The 17,917-nt window shown below is 40.0% G+C and overlaps 1 protein-coding gene across 6 annotated transcripts in view; it reads right to left on the bottom strand.

Moving 5' to 3' along the window:
- Positions 1–17,917, bottom strand: part of ESRRG (estrogen related receptor gamma) — an 817,641-nt gene that overhangs the window by 441,151 nt on the left and 358,573 nt on the right. For 3 of the 6 annotated variants that reach the window (XM_060246723.1, XM_060246733.1, XM_060246742.1), the window contains one exon: positions 8,153–8,181. The exons of the other annotated variants lie outside the window; for them this stretch is intronic. The gene's annotated coding sequence lies outside the window, so the exon portion shown is untranslated. The remainder of the gene's footprint in view (positions 1–8,152; positions 8,182–17,917) is intronic. 6 annotated transcript variants of the gene reach the window in all.

Below are 17,917 nucleotides of genomic sequence, written 5' to 3'. Positions count from 1 at the left end.
TAAATACCTCCAAGCTTCTCCAAGGGTTTGAATGTATTTATCTTTCCTTTCAGTTTCCTCTTCACATGCCTCCTCATCTCAGAGAATTCACCCCTTTTAAAGTTAAACTTGGTTGTGCTGGTCTTTTGGGGCAACTCCCTATTTATATAAATGGTGAAATCAATAACATTATGGTCACTGCTCCCAAGTGGTGCGATCACTTTTACATCTCTCCCCAAGTCTTGGGCATTACTTAGGACCAAATCCAGGATCGCCCCACCTCTGGTAGGTTCTGTGACCATCGGCTCCATAGCACAGTCATTGAGGGCATCTAGAAACTCAATCTCTTTCTCTCGACCTGAACACATATTGACCCAATCAATCTGTGGGTAGTTAAAACCACCTATTATGACACAGTTTTTACACTTAGCTGCTACCTTTAATCCTTCCATCATATTTAATCGTCCTCTATCTTTTGATTTTGTGGGCGATAACAAACTTCCATAGTTAAATTTCCTTTTGAGACCTCTATTTCGACCCAAAACATTTCTAGAAGGGAATCTAATTCTTTGACCTCAGTCTTACTGGACTGTATACCCTCTCTGAAATACAGAGCCACCCCACCTCCAATCTTCCCTCGCTATCCTTCCAATATAACTTATATCTAGGTATCACCGTGTCCCACTGATTCTCCTCATTCCACCAAGTTTCTGAAATTCCCACAATGTCTATGTTTTCCCCCAACACTAAACATTCCAACTCATCAATTCTACTTTGAACCCTTCTAGCATTTGTAAATGCTTTCAAAGTAAGGTGGATATTACATCCCATGGATTCTTCTCTGCTTCAGACGGTATAAGGAGCAGCTGTGGGAGAGGGGCCTCACTCATCCCTACTTCCACTTGACACTAGATTAGTTTAGTCATGTGCTATGATATTGAAATTTATTTCTTTACCTTTGCACTTATTGTTTTCTGCTTGGAGTTTTGTTCCTTGAAGCTGCAGAGAATGTGAGCAAGTCATTATCCATTCAAAACAATCCCAAACCAAAGTAAACAACTCTGTCATACACAACCTCTAAGCAACACTAAGCCTGTAAATTTCCATTAAAACTCGCAGTACCAGCTTAGAGCAAACAACTAAGAATAGAAGTATTCAGACATGGGATTGCTTAAAATGGCTCCCCTGTATTGCATTCTCTTTTATATCTCTGTAAATATTGTGACCCTTACACATAACTGAGTGCTGCTGGTGGGGAAATGTCTGGTGTGATGTACTCACATCAGAGATTAAATATCAGAAGATGTGGTCAGGGAGTGAGAGAGAACAGGACAGAGGGCTGCTATGTTTGGCTACAGTCTCATTTTGTGAATAGTGTTGCAGTCCATCCTACAAATCAAACAATCAATCAATGTATGAACGATTAAAAAACCATGATTCTCCAAAAAGAAGGATAATCCCACAATTATGAAAGCTTTGCTAAAAATCAAACAAGAGTCAAGTGGCACCTTTAAAAGCTATTCTAACATAGTCTAACTTTTTTTTTGTGAATTCATGCATTTGATAACACCACTAAGATGGTGTTATTCTCAAAGATAAATGGGCAAATGCTAGTTGTTCCACATATGATGTGCTTAAACTAAGTTGAAACCAGCATCTTGAAGGTGATTGCTCAGTGAGTTATAGGAAGCCAGTAGAGTATGGAACAGGAAAACTTATATATAAACCATCTTTCCTCCTAAAATTTGATGTTGGATTACAGTGAATATGTGATTTTATCTTCACAGCAACCATATCAGGCAGTTAGACTACATAAGATGCTTTGCCCAAGGCCACCCACTGAGCTTTGTTATTTAACAGGTCAAAGGTCAAAGTTTGCTGGGTTGTTATGGCCTTTGGCTACAACAATAAAATACTTTGACCACTTAGGAATTTGAACATGAGTTTTCCCAAATCCTAAATGAATGTTCTGGCCAATCAAATCACCTCCATAGCAAGGCATGCTGCTGCATTGTACACCAGCACCTTATATACATTAGCACTCTAGATCCAGCACTTATGCACCCATGCCTGCCAGAATTTCAACACAGTTCAATTTCAATTAAGCCACTTGGTATTTACAGCAATGTAACTGAAAGTAGATTTTGGCTCATTATCTCCATAAATCTGAAGTAATATACTAGCATCTCAAGGCATTACTTCATTTTCATAACTAGGAGAAGATTTCATTTCTGTGGATTAGTGTTAAAAGCAATTTGGAAACTTTGCAACAAAGATATTACTTACCATAAAACTGAAAGCAATGAAAGTATCATGAGGAGATGTGATTGCGTAATCTTAGCATCTAATTCTTCCATATTAATTACTGTGGGAATTTAAGTGTGCTGTGCTCTTAAGTATTCTGAAGAATTAGCTCATTTAAAAGCTTGGTAGGAAAACATCATTTTAAAAAAATAATATTTTGCCTTCCCACTGTCCATTCCTTTCTTATATTGCAGAGGGGGGAACATATCTGGAACTTCATACAGGTGTTTATGAAGTAAGGTTGGTAATTTACTGTAGTTTGAATTCACAACAGTTCGTCTCCCATAAATATATGGACATATGTAGCTGGCTTTAACCATTTGATCCACCTAGCTCAGTACTTTTTAATCTGGCTGGAAGAGGCTCTCTGCAGAGAAAAGTTTTCCTTAACACCTATTACCTGAAATTCTTTTGACTGGAGATGCCATGGATTGAACCTGGGACCTTCTGCAATGAAAGTCTGTGCTCTACCACTGAGCTACAGACACAATACTATTGGAATCTTGAATAACAAGCTACATGTAGGCATAAATTATAGCTATTTACCTTAAATGCATCTCAAAAGAAATTGTCAGAGTCAACAGACTACAACCTGCAATTCTAAGGAAAGTCACTGAGAAAGAGTTGTATGGGAAGAAACAGGTTTCTGCTAAGTGATTTGCTCTCTAATATACTTAATTTTCCTGAGATGGCATAACTGCTCTGATGACTGAAAACAAGCCAGAGCAAATTAGATTAAAGATTTAAAATATTCTCACCACAACATTTTTTTAAAAATGGGTAGTGCAGAATAAGGTTTTAAACATGCCATTCATGGATGAACATCAAGAATTGTGGTCATTTAACACACCCTATAAACACAGACTCGATAACAAGTATTGATCTTATGTTCTTGGAAGAGTGGTTCCTGGCCTCAGCTATGAGTGGTTACGCCTCTTGATGTTCATAAACTCAAGCACTGAACCACTGAGTAATCATTGCAAAAGACTCAAGAGTAGAATTTTTTTCCTGTGAACAATAGTTGTATTGCAATGCTGACTCTACTATTTGTGTATTTGGTAAACAATATTTTTTTTTAAAAAAAATCAGTATCAGGAAGCTAGTATGATAAAGCAGCATGAGGGTTTGCTTTGGATGCAAGAGACTTTGGTTCAGCTATGAAACTCACTGGGGAGATCCTGTGCAAACAATCTTGCCAAAGCCGCATCCATATATTATTGGATCTTGCACTCCTTCACTCACTAGATTGTCTGGAAAATTCAGTGGTAAATTATTACAATAGCACTATAATAGTGCAATATCCTGATGTGTGAATTCAGTAATTTTAAATAAATCCCCTTTTTGATCAATATAATTTATATGGGAGGAGGAAGAGAAGCCTAGTGTAGGGGAACAATGGCGAGCAGAAGTGTAAGTACCTCACCTCCTTTATCTCACATTAATTCCTTGGTTCCCAATTGCAATTTCCAAATGCATTCTTTCATTAAAAATAAAAACCTCCTGAGGAATATTACACAAGGGTCAGAAATCTTGTATAATTAAAGAGCCAAACTACTTCAAAAATCAGAGAGAGATCAACAAAGAACCAGTATAAGAAAGCTCATTTGTGATTTACAGACTCTCATAAGACAAGAAAGCCCATTCTCATAATTGAAAATATACAATATTACTGATAATTGACAGGTTAATTAATCCATAAAGTTTCTATATCTCAAACACTGATTCTTGTTAGGGCCTTTTCAGTCATGGCATCAAAACTATGGAACTCTCACCCCAAGGAGACTCATTTGTCCCTGTTACCATCTTCTGCCATTGGCCTCAGTGATCCCTTCTTCTAGCTCAATGTTTTATTGTTATTCTTATGTTTTTGTAAATATTTTAGCTCTGGTGTTAATTGTAGTAATAAAGTAGAGTCTTTTGGCTGGTTTTAATGTTTTTAAAGATGTTTTTATTATGCTAATTTGCTAGCTGCCTAAGCAGCCCATGAGGACATGACAGGGTATAAATTTTGTTAAATAAACAAATAAATATTGGGAATTGACACACGTGAGGTCTCATAATAGATAATTAATATACAGAAGAACTCCCTGTGCAATTCCTTTAGTTCACTGCCATAAAACTGCATATGGTTCATATTAGGATTATTGGCAACTGTTCACTTTTATATATTGGTTATTTTAGCATCCCACCTACTCCATCCAAAATGCCTTAGCTCAAAGGTTTCACTTTGTTTTTTAAAGAGTAATATTTGCTTCTGTGCTGAGTTATATTTTATTCTAGATCTATAAGTTCCAGATCCCTGCTGTCTAAATTTAACATTTAGTTTGGCTCACAGAATTGTGTAAGTGGACAAGGGACTCCATTTTCAGCACTGTGGCAGGATTGTCTAAATCTCTTGTTTCCCTGGTAAATGCAGGCACAATTTATCCAACTTCCTAATCTGTTTCATCGTGCAGCTATTCTTTCTTGTCTTTCCCAATATATTTCTCAGTATTGGCCAGTACTCAAAAAAGCTACTTTTGGCATGCCCAAGGTCCAGTGGAATTTTTTTTTTTTCCAATTGGGGGGATGGGGAACACATCCACCAGTGCTGTTGAAAATCTCCTCTGTTCTAAAAGCAGATTGCTGACTTTCAGGAACCACAGACCAAAGCCACCTAGACATACAGAAATAGTTGAACTGTTCTTCAAAACCTAGCTATTAAATCTCAACCTGTGCTCTGCAGTTCCATCACCTTACCTTCTCAAGCGACAATAAAAATAGTTTTCTATTTTCATTACAACAATCTTTTGATATTTGGAAATGTAACATGCCACACGCTTTTCTCTCCCCATCTTCTCCCTGTGAAACACAGCCTCTTTCTTGAATTGCTGCAGCCAGCACTCTAAAACCATTCATTTTTTCTGAATCTACTGTGATTTGTCTCTGTCCTGGAATTGGACCAGATATTTGACTCAATTAACAATTCAGCAAAAGAGCCAAATGTGATGGGGGGAATGAAGGAATGAGTAAACAGGTGCAGTTTGAGAACCACTTTTTTCCATTCAGTAATTCTAGGTACTCATGTTCTTTGACACTCATGTTTGGCACTCTCGTCTCTCAGTTTCAAAAATTATTTCATGGAATGCTGTTGGTTCATGGTACAAAATGATACAGAATACTATATTGAAGGGCAGTGGACTATCAAAAGATAAGGGAGACCACTAGAGTGAATAGGGAGAAGGATCAGGGATGAATCTGACAAGGCACAGGCTTCAGTAAAGCCAATTCTGTGACAGTTATGATAGGTAAGAAGCAGTATTTGTCCACCACAACTGCATCCACACAATGTAGACCAGCAGAACTCTTCTGTGAGGACAGGGGCCTATCCAGTCCAGCCTAGGAGAGGAGGTGAACTGTATCTCACTATGATAATTTTGCTAGACACTTATAAATCTGTGTAAATCTGTGGTCTTCTTCTTCTAGCAGCAAAATAGCTTTTGTATCTTGGTCAAAGTACACTTGATGTTGGGAAATTTAGGGTCAAAATAAGGTAAACAATGTCCCCAAGTATGCCATTTTAAAGAATAGATTTTTACCTTTTCGAAATGCAATGGGGAACTGATCCAGTTTGGAACCACAGCAAAGAAGGATGATGGGCTATTTTCTCCTCTCTGTTCTGTTTTCAAGAACCAAAATGGTCATCAATTTCAGCTTTTGAAAATGGCAACCGGGGGGGGGGGAGACAAGAGCCCCTCAACCACCTTTGCTGCAGGATCCCCAGCAGGACTGGCCCCTCACAGCATTTTGAAAAGTTAGAAAACAAACTCTAAAATGATTCCACTTCCCCACGGCAGACTCAGAGTCATAGCAGGTATAGTTTGGCTCTTACAGAGCCATCCAAAGCACTGTTACACCATTCTAAGTGAACATGGTAATTGTTAATTGGATCTCAAGGTCTGCAATTCAGCTGCGATAAGCAGCCACTAGGAGAAAGGAATAGACAGAATGGATCAAGTCTATGACACTGAGGAAGACAGATTAATTTTCTGGATTGAAGATGGCCCTTGCAACCTGTTTTATTCCTTGCTGGGGGGAAATCCCAGATATCCATTTTGTGCCTGTCCCTTTCCCCCCATGAAAGCTAGAAGAAGTATAAGGGTTCATTTTTATTAAGGTAAGGGCAGATGGGAAAACAGTCACATTCCTGCTACTCTAGGACCATGGCTCTAATCCTCATTTTAACTGTACCAACACCCACAGCTACTTTTTACAGTTAGATTGTTAGGGGAATCTCCTCTTTAGATGGGGAATTAGCAGAGGATCTGAACATGGATTCCCAGCATCACATGCAGTTTGGTCCTTAGCATCAGATCCTTATTTGCAAAAGAGGACTACTGCTTTGTCCACATAATTGATGAAATAAGGAACAGCGAAAGGCACTTTGCACATGAAACTGACAAAATGAATAATAATAAAGATATCTCTACAGGCTCCCCTTGATACCCACAAATGACAATCCGGCAACTTTTCTGGTCATGTTGTGTCAGTGCAAATCACTCTTATAATTAGGAAATCTTGTCCTAATGTTTTAGCTGAATTTACTCTCCAGTAATTTATTGTGATACTTTAACTTTTGAAGCTTTGATATGACCCTTCAGTTGACACAGCTTAAAAAGAATGGCTCTTTGTATTATATCACACCGTTCATTCCTACTCAGTTTGTGCTAACCTCAGCCTTGCCCATTTTACCTTATATTGATGACAATGAATTTTTGTTTTAAAAGTGTCTCAGTCACACCAATAAACATGACCCATTATTGTTCAACAGCATCAATAGCATAAAAACACAACATATGAGCAAACAATTGGTTCACCATACTTGTATGTAATACCCTTTAATGAAAGTTAATCTTCATATGTTTTGTAACATGTATGCACTTGGGAAAGAGCAAGATAGCATTGGAACAAAATGGTTAGAAAGGCAAAAAACTAAATGATCAACATTTTCTGAATGACACTGATTCTTAAATTAATAAGCACGATACAGAGGTTCATATGTGCAGTAGACTAGAGTCAATTTATGAGTTTCTATATGAGATAGTTACTCCTCATATAGTGTTTTAAACTCCCTTAAGTGTGCTCTACTGTGAGAGCCACTGAAAAGGAAATAGCTTCCAGCATGCATGAACTATGTTTTGTTTCAAGCAGTTCCCCTTTGATTTCTCCTTAAACTTTCTATAGTCTGCCTAGTTTATACCTTCACTCTCTAAAATCGCCCATCATTTCACCATGTCAAAAAACCCAGTTCTAAACATTTTGCTGTACTCAAATGAACCAATATCAGAAGTATCATACTGAAATTAGTAGGAGAAAATTAATATTTCTCCCAAGCCACATTTCAGATTGGTTTTCTGGGGGGAAATATTCAGAAAAGGGCTATGTGTGTGCCTCCAGTTTAGCTTTAAGAAGAAGTAACTTAAATGGATGAATTGTTGGCTTCAATCCTGTGACTTAAAAGACATTGCACCTGTATAGCCATTGCAAATTACAGTACCCAAAATGTGTAACAACATTCTGAAAAATTAATTAAAGGCACATTGAAATCTACACTGGGAAAATAATAAAGTAAGAGATTAAGAGGCAAGCATATCTTTCTGAATTGTAAAACAGGTTTATAGGTCTTCTAATAACAACTTTTACTGAAACCTTACATAAATAGGCTTATATGGTACAAATATTATGTGGGCTATGCGGAAACTACAACGTCTATAATCATGTTTAGGGATTACTCAACAGAACAGAGACATTTCATTGCTATTGGACCTAGGGATTACAGAAAAGAAACATCTAATATTCCATTTTTTAATTTCATGCATTTTTTATTTACCTTTAATGATGCTGTATATATTCATCATCCTGAAATATTAAAACAGTATGAAAAAAGTAATAAATTGGTGGAAAATTTAGGGAATGGGAATGCAACAGCACGCAAATCATACACTATCAAGTGCTTGATACACATTTAAAATTACTGCCTAGTACGGCAAAGCCAAATTCCTGGCAGATTTCTGAAGCGCAAAGTCACAATAAGAAGATCAGCAGAACAGCCTGAAATAATAGAATATTCATCCCCCTAATCCATATGCAATTCTTTAGGGCTTTTTTTTAACAATGCATATGAGGTCTGACTGTATTCAGGATTTAAATAAGTTGTCTCTCTTCTTCTCTTTACCCCTCCCCCCTTCTCTCTCTCACACAATCACACTCTATTTTTATATTTTTAAAAGTATATACAGTTATCATTTCTGCTCCGCTGCACATGCGATGACAAGGTTAGCACATCTTCTCACACCTCAAATAAAACAGTGGCTTTTAAAGCAACAAAAGTGTTAAAAGAAATACATTTATTCATATAATAAAAACATAGTTCTATTTTGATTTTGAAATGAGATTTTTATACTTTCATATTCTTTTCCCATAATTAGTAAATCATGTAATATTTTAAAAATTTACATTCACTTTTTTGCAAATAAATTTTTAAAATACAGAGTTCTGACAGTAATCTTTTGAAACCATGTATATCTTTAGATGTTAGATTTATAAGGCGAGACAGCACTAAACAAAGTAATAAATTGGAAAAATTGAGACTGTTCCAAACAGAAGTACTGCAGTGTGGATGCAAACACATCCCAAACAGTTATTGTATAGTGCAGTCTTTATGCATTTGAAATAAGCAAATACAAAGACTGCAAACTAGTCTTCCTTATGCAAGTTATCAGTTCTTCTCTCATGTAGTGATTCTTCCCACAAGGATAGTAGGAAGCCCCCAGAGTGAAGGGGAGAACCTAGGCAATGCTGTATTTGAGGTCCACATGTCTTCTCTGACTCCTCTTTGTTTCCTTTTACTTTAGAGAATATAAATATCTATTTTTCTTTCCAAAATAAGGGGGGAAATGTGAGAGGAGGGGTAGTTGCAGGTGGAATGTCAATCTGGATGTTCCCTCATGCTACTGTGAAGACTGAAGGACATTAAATTCTCTTTTTCAAAATGGCAGAGCTGAGGTCTGCATCCCCCTCCCCTTCAGCCCTTTAAAATGCTTTTAAAAAGTAAACTAAACTGTGCTATACCATTACAGCAAAGCTAGAGAAAAGAAAGGAAGAAAATCTTTTAAAAGGTAGCAAAGGAAGGGAAATCAGGAGGTAAAGGGGGGGCATGATACTTGCAAGGGGATTCTATTTCTCCCCATCATCATCCAGCACAACTCCCTTGAAGCCCGGTGTGATGGACTGCACTTTTAAAAGCTTAGAAGTGCTGTGTAAACAGATAAAGGACTGTGGGGTTATTTTTTCACAAAGCCAGAGAGCCTTGAATGACAGGCTGTTCCAGGAGATCTGATTGGTTAGCATCAGCTGAGCAGAAAAAGACGTAAGAACCGGATGTTGAGAAGAATTGAGTCTGATTTTAGCCCTAGCTGAGAAGAACTGAAAACTGATGGTTTCAGAATTTAGCTTGGCTAAGTGCAGGTTAACACAGACAGAGAACTTAGGAAAGTTGCCAAGGAAGTTTGGGAAGTAGGTGAAGATTTTGGGGGAAAAACTGGAACAAAATCCTCTCAACACAAAGATTTAAATTTTTGTGAAAAGTTTAAGAAACTCTCATTAGCCTGAAATACAAAAACTAAAGTTTGTGCATGTACTGGTTTTACCTCAGAAATTTCAACCATTGGTTTCACCTGACTTTTCCCCTCTACGTTGAATAAAATATTTTGTTAATTTGGAACATCAAAATGTCTCAGGTGCCATTTAATTTGTTTAAGTTAAAGCAGGTTCCTGATCATTCCCTCAGGTTCTTGAGCTGAGCCAACAGCCAAAACATTGTACAGAGACAGGGTGGAACACCCAGAGTTCTTCAGCAAAGAAGAAAACACATTACTAGGGGAGCTCAGTCAGTATAGAAAAACAGAGGGAGGGAAGTGGATGGGGTTGTCATACCACAGTGGCAATGGTGTCTGGGAGCTTCTCTATGGTTTGAGTGGCTCCTGGCATCTGCCACTACTGTGGCTACGCTAGGAACAGTTTCTGAGCTCCGCTGCCACAACAGCTGGGCCTGGAGCAGCTCCCAGGCTCCACTGCCACTGTAGCCAGGCCTTCCAGTAGCTCCCAGTCTTTACTGCTGCCATGGTTGTGCCCAGAGTAGTTCCTGAGCTTTAACACTGTCATAGCTGGATCTGATGGCAGCTCCCAAGCTTCACCATTGCCATAGCCAGACCCACTGGCAGCTTTGAGGCTTTGTTCTTGTCACAGCCACTGGTGGTATAGCAGCAACCACCGGGCCCCACTCCAGCTGCTCCATGCTAAGTTATCTGTGCATACAGAGACAGATTTTTTTAAAAAATTGGGGGGAATTTAATCCCCACCCCACAATGTATTTTTTTTACCTTTTCAGATTTTTCTGCAAACGGGGGGGGGGGGGGGGGGGTCACCCAAGTTTTTCAGAAAAACTTGTTTATGGTGCATGTGCCCCCATTTGAGAATTTAGATATATGAGGATAGGGGACACCCTTGGGAAATAGTCCTTTTCAGTCATGACCCCAACTTGGTGGAATTCTGCTGGAAGACATCAGGGCCCTGTGTGATCTTTACAGTTCCACAGGGCCTGCAAGGCAGAGATGTTCTGTCAGGCTTTTGATTAAGAACAGTGATGGTTGCTATGCTGGCACTTCTCTCCTCTGTTCCTATGGATGCCCCTATGGGGTCCTCCTCCTCATGCAGCATCCAGAAATCTGAACTAAACAAACTTTAACAGGACAACATCAGGGTATAGAATTTGTTTTGCTAACTGGTTTTATTGATTTTAATTATATGTATTTATTATTTCCTGCTGTACATTGCCCAGAGCCCAGCACCAGCTGGGATGGGGTGATTCACCAAGTCAAATATATAAATAAATAAAATAAATATATAGATAATTATCACACAATAATCTAGAAATCCCAGTGTGACACATGAGTAAGCCCTGCAAAGTCAGGGCTGTAGCCAGAGGTAATGTACAGAATGACTGAGGAGAATTATAGGGCTGGAAGTGATGGTTCATTGCTGTTGGGAATGTGGAAGCCAGCTAGCCTACTAGAGAATTCCTCTGCGGAGGAAGCAGGAAGAGGCTGCTGGAATCACAGAAGGAGATGTGGCAAAAGAACTGGCAGAAGGAGCAATGGATGGAAGTGACACAGAGAGTGCAGCTGTAGAGAGTTCACCAGAGGCATCAGGAAGCTGCCCAGCAGGCTGCTCAGGAGTTGTCTGATGATGCAGGGGAGAGGCCAGTAAGACAAAGCAAGGAGTGAGAGGACTCAAAAGAAAATACAGGACTGATGTGGTTAAAGGAAACTGGCTGAGCAGAAGATGAGAAAGGACTGGGGGTGGGGATGAACTAATGAGAGCATTGAGAAATAGATGGGTGAAGTGTGTGAAGGGATGGGACTGAGCAGCAGAATGTATGCTGTATGCCTGCTGTAAAGGGAAGGAAGGGAGACACAGCAAAATATTATGCAGGTCATAGAGTGGCTGAGGAGGAACCTGGGAGGGCAGCCCTGCAGATTTGGCAGAAATCTTGGTCTGAGACTACTGCTAAGGTTACACCCAGTGACAGCTCTAGAGGTTGCATATGAGCATAAAGACTAATAGGAGATACAGTATATACATGTTGGAAGCCCATCAGGATTCCAAAAATGCCCATCTCCCCTGAGTAATTATTGGATCAGAACTCTGTGCAAGCACAAAGGCTATACTTGCTGGTTAGCAGGATAGTCAAGAAACAAGATTGTATGAGTCACCTCCATGGATCAGAGCCATTCACTGTGATAGAAATTCAGATGACCATGGCTGGAGAGGTTAATGGACAGCCCTGAATCATACCTAAGACATGGAGCCAGGCAGCCAAGGAAAGTGCAGACCTTCCTGCAAAAAGGGAGGAGGGCAATTTTTGCACATAGCTACAGCAGTAAGAAGAGGCCATCACAGAGGAGGAAGAAGAGGAGGAGAGTTGGGTTTTATACCCTGCGTTTCACTACCAGAAGGATTCTCATAGAGGCTTACAATTGCCTTTGCTTTCTTTGCACACAGCAGATACCCTATGAGGTAGGTGGGGCTGAAAGAACTGTGATTGGCCCAAGGCTACCCAGCTGGCTTCATGTCGAGGAGTGGGGAATATAACCCCGTTCTCCAGATTAGAGTCTGCTGCTCTTAACCCTTACACCACACTGGTTCTCATGAGCAGCCATAAATACATGGTCCTGAGAAAGTAACAGATAAGCTCTAAATATTGCAACCAGCCAATGGATGAACCAAAATGAACACAAATCTGGACACCTTATGTCTTATTACTTTCTTAATTGTTTTTGGGCAAGATTCATATGCGTTCAATTTTTTTTTACTCCTGCTCTGTTGCTGTTTGCCTATGCTGTATGTGTGTTTAACTTAGCAATGCAGAGTGGGAAACTCAAAACTGGTGCTAAAATCTTTCAAGATATTAAAAACAAGAGGAGCCTCTGTATAAATCCTTGACTGGACAAAACCTCTGAGAATTGATCTGCTGGTGGTGACCAGGTACCCTGTAAAAAGTGGGGAGTTAGAAGAAGAGAATCCTTCTTGGGGTGTAGAGGCTGGGAATTTGACTGACTTCCTCGTTCTCTGTGGTGCAGAAACAGGCATTGGCAAGGCTTGTCTCACCACACTTGTAACTACAAATTACACAAAATTAATTACTGTTTGAGTGATAAAGTACTTTTCTCTTCTCCAAATATACAGTTCATCAGTTTCATTGTTAAGAAGGATATAGACAAGCTGGAACAGGCCCAGAGGACGGCAACAAAGATGGTGAGGGGTCTAGAGACCAAATCCTATGAAGAAAGGTTGAAGGAGCTGAGGATGTTTAGCCTGGAGAAGCGGCGGCTGAGAGGTGATATGATCACCATCTTCAAGTACTTAAAGGGCTGTCATCTAGAGGATGGTGTGGAATTGTTTTCTCTGACTCCGGAAGGTAGGACCAGAACCAATGGGTTGAAATTAAATCAAAAGAGTTTCCGGCTCAACATTAGGAAGACCGTTAGAGCGATTCCTCAGTTGAACAGGCTTCTTCGGGAGGTGGTGGGCTCTCCTTCCTTGAAGGTTTTTAAACAGAGGCTAGATGGACATCTGACAGCAATGAAGATCCTGTGAATTTAGGGGGAGGTGTTTGTGAGTTTCCTGCATTGTGCAGGGGGTTGGACTAGATGACCCTAGAGGTCCCTTCCAACTCTATGATTCTATGATTCTTTGGGTGATCCAAAGCTCTAGTGTTATGGGAAAGGAAGAATTTCTTTCAAGCTACTTTCTCCACCCTATGCAGAATCTCTGCCATGCCTCTACCTTGTTCATTTTAAAACTAACAAACCTGAATACCTTAACATTTCTACTCATCAGTTCTTTGGTTCCACCAGTGGTCATCTGGACTGTGTTCCCTTCCACCCATTCATCGGTTGGTTACATTTTTTTCTATACCTTTTCCAGTACTATAATATTTTGAGATATGGCAAAGTTCCACTGAGAGTATGCAATTGACTCACAGTGTGCACATGAGTTTTGTGGTTAAATATGTACCTGGACTCCCCTGGTCCCAGACTGACACTGTAACTACCACATCACACTTCTGGCCTGTGAAGTGACTGGATCAAAAGATAGCTCAACAAAATATGATTTTCTTGATTAATACTATATGTATGGCTATGTAGATCAAATTTCCTATGGGTGGTTCTAGGGTTCTTTCCTCAGTACAGAACTGTGTGCAATACAAGAATTATGCCTTAGCTATTCTGCAACACTGAAAGGGCTCTTAGGGCTCCCCATTCATAAACTGTGCAGTGCATCTACTTGGGCCAGCAAAATGTTTTGGACCAGCCCTGCTCTGCTACTGCATTTTAAAGAATTGTTCTATTTTCCTGTGATGAAAGAATGTTTTTGCTTTTCCTTATTTATTTCCCAGCCAAAATTTAGAAAGGTGACTTTTGTGAACTGATCAGATTTGACAAAAGTAGTATTCAAGCTAAGTAATGTCTAACTATTTGTAAGATTCGTCATCCTTCTTTTTTTAGAAATGGCATTTAGATTAGCCATAGGGCTAATTTATTGTCTTGTAACTCTTTTTTCAGACTTGCATGCAGTATTTGAATCCCATAAAAGAAAACCATATGCATATCAGGTTTCCAATAACTGATCTCATCCAGGAATGGATGCCAAATTATCTCATTCTAGCTGTAAGGGTTGAGGTTAACTCCTTACACTCACAGTCATTGCCATTCAAAGTGGTTTGTGTCTGCTGATTTGGATTGTATTTTTATTTCCTGGCTAGCACACATACTCTCTTTCCATTTGGATCACATAGTCTCTCTGATGGAGTACTTTACTACAGACCCTTATGGAACTTCTTTGATTTTTCAGGCTGCTCCAAATACCACTACTGACACCGTGAAAGGAAATAGCGGAGATCCTTATAAGCTGTTCATCACAGCTCAAATCTTTTAGTAATACAACTCTTGTAGGAGCCCAAGTACCTTCACCTCAAGGTTCAGCTGTGTTGACTTCAATCAAAATTACTCATAACACGCAAAAGAAAGGATCAGCAGCAAAAATATCCTGATCTTATGAGAAAAAGATGAGAAATTTGCTTATGTTGTACTCTTACATAACACAGGTCCACAGTACTGGATGATACCTCTTGAATTAACTAAGATGATAAACTGTCCCCATAGCTTCCTAAACTTAAACTATATTTTTCAAGTTGGGGGTCTTAAGAACACAAGTAATGAGCACCAACAGGTTGGAAGAGGGGAAGGTATAAAAATCAGCACTCTAGGGTCAATTCACACTATACATTTTCTTCTCTGCATATGCAGTCATGATCATCCCTGGGTACACTTTCACAAGGATAACATAATTAGTGAACAGGGAAACTGTAGAAACAATCAGTACCCACCCCTTTTTATGATTCAGCTGTCTGCAACAAGTACTGCCACAGTCATGGAAGCTGCTGTCTACACAGCAGCATCCATGAGCACCCACACTATGTTGTCCATATGAGAAGTCTTCTGTAAATCTCTATGGCAATAGTAAACAAAGAGCAGTGGGTTTAAGTCCAAGGCGGAAAAAGCTGCAATTTTTTGCACAATTCTTTAGGAATATAATTCAAACACACCTGCCTGTAAACTTTTTTAAAAAATTAAAGTTAGAAGGTCGCCATACTTTAATATAAAAACACAGCACTTAGCAAATTCAGCTGGAATAAATCCTTGCTCTATGACACAAATACACATTCATAGAGACACAAATGTGGTTCAGCAAACTGAACACTGGGGCTGGATGAGGGACATGCAGGTTCAAATCTCTGCCAATCCAAAAAAATTTACTGGAAGTGCATCGGCCAGTACTTTCAAGATGCTCAGTAAGTAGAGTGGATTTGCATAAGGAAAAGAAAGTGAGATCATGGTGGTAAGCTAGCCACAACTTGTGCTCATTAATTGGAAATTATATCTACAACCTGCACACACACACACACGGGACTCTCTGTGTGTGATCAGGAAACCTGGAAAATGCAGAGTTCTACAAATGCATAAAGACACATATGTGCAGGCTCAGTACATACATTCCTATAAACATGTGTAGAAAGAGGGTATAATTTACTGTCATAATCCACTTCTTTCAAGAACACAGAACAGCTTTATATTGTGTTAGACCATTCATCTATCCAGGTCAGTATTGTCTAGAACAGGGTTTCCAACTCCCCCCCCCCCCCCCCGTGGCTCGGTTATTTTTACACTTCTCTTTCGTGGCCCACTAAAATTCGGGGGTGGAGCCAGAACACTTCGGGGGTGGAGCTGGGAAACAGGAATTATGTCATTTCCTGTGGTGCCACTTCTAGGTCAAGGGCCAAGTGATGTCACTTCGACAGCACACTGAACCAAAACTCCACCTCTTCCTGTGATGTCACTTCCAGGGTACTCCTTCAAACCTGCCTCTTCTTCTGAAGTAACTTCGTTTTCAGAAAAATCTCTCTGAAACTCATACAGAACCAAAATGGGGGTGGAAAGTGGGCTGTCTGCAACTTTTTCATACATTCTCAGGATCTTCTCTTTCCACCCTCACACCTGCATGCACCTTTCTGTTTGTGTGTTCTTCTCCAGCTTGTAAGCACTCTTAATGCCCATGTTCAATTGCCTGCACCACCTATACACCCCTTCCTCAACAGCACTGGCCACTGTATGCAGTTGGGAGTGCTGTTGCCATTGCCTTCAGGAATGCCTGCACTGTGTACCACTCACACTGGGCCCTAGCAGCTGCTCTACCTCAAAATATGCTGACACATTTAGTAGGCCCTTCCTTCAGCTGCTACTACTGGAACCCCGTCTCAACCTACAACCAAGCTTGCTTGGTTTCAAGAAAATCTTTTGACAACTATTTTTCATACTTTTCCTTGGCTGAAACACTGGGGAATTGCTGTAAAAGGTAGCAGAGAACTGAACTGAAATTAATGAATTGATTTCTAGCTATATGAAGTTCATATAAGCTTTTCTGCAGTTATCCCAAAAAGGATATTTATGAGGGGCTTGCAGCTTTTTATTGGCTGTGTTTCCCATGCCTTTAAAAGCAACCTGTTATGCAAATATTTAGCCAGTGAACTTCTTTCATCCTTTTTAATATCTACAGGAGGAATTTAATTTTGGTGTCAGACTAGGATTGCCAAGTTCTCAGCTTCCCATAGTGGGAGACTTTCACGCATGCTTTGTGTGCATGCTCTGCAATGACATCACCCAGAAGTGATGTCATCAAAATGGCGGTTCCCCCATGCAGGGCTGCTTTAGATATTTCCAGGAAAATTGTGCCATAGAGTTTTCCCTCCCAAATGGCTAGAGTGTCTGGGAAAACCATAAAGTTTTCCTGGAAATGCCTAGAGCATCCCTGCATGGGGTGCCACCATTTTGATGACATCACTTCTGGGTGACGTAATCGCACCAGCAATGTAGGGGGAGGTTCCCCACGCCAGCCCAATGTGGACCTGTGGGTTGGGAATCTCCTGGGCAGGGAATTCCCCACCAGGACTGCGGGCTTGGAAGCCCTATGTCTGACAGCTGTTAAAAGCAGGACCAGTAAAATGGTGTCATAGTACCATCACTTCCAGTGCTGTTGAGATATACAGCAGTAATCTCCAATACTCTCTTTCTGCCTCTACACCTCTCACTCTCACTCACACAGAAATCTCATAGAAAGGTCAGCTGGCTACAATTGAAGGTGCCATCTTTTCATTGGCAGAGCTCCTATGTTTGCAACAACAGTATGATGAACAGAAAAGGTTCATCCAGCAAAAATGGAAGGAAAGAAAGAGAAGGGGAAATAAAAAAAGGGAAAGAATGAAATGAAATGGAAGGAAAGGAAAGGAAAGGAAAGGAAAGGAAAAAGACAAGAAAAGAAAAGAAAAGAAAGCCACAGAAAGAAAGAACATAAGAGAAGCCATGTTGGATAAGGCCAGTGGATCATCCAGTCCAAAATTCTTTCACACAGTGCCCAAAAAGCACCAGAATGTCCACCAGTGGGGCCAGGGCACCAGAAGCCCTCCCACTGTTGCTTC

The sequence above is a fragment of the Heteronotia binoei genome, chromosome 1 (genome assembly GCF_032191835.1).
Source record: "Heteronotia binoei isolate CCM8104 ecotype False Entrance Well chromosome 1, APGP_CSIRO_Hbin_v1, whole genome shotgun sequence".
Lineage (NCBI taxonomy): Eukaryota > Metazoa > Chordata > Lepidosauria > Squamata > Gekkonidae > Heteronotia > Heteronotia binoei.
The sequence above is the reverse complement of the archived record's forward strand: the minus strand, read 5'-3'. Positions and strand labels throughout refer to the sequence as shown.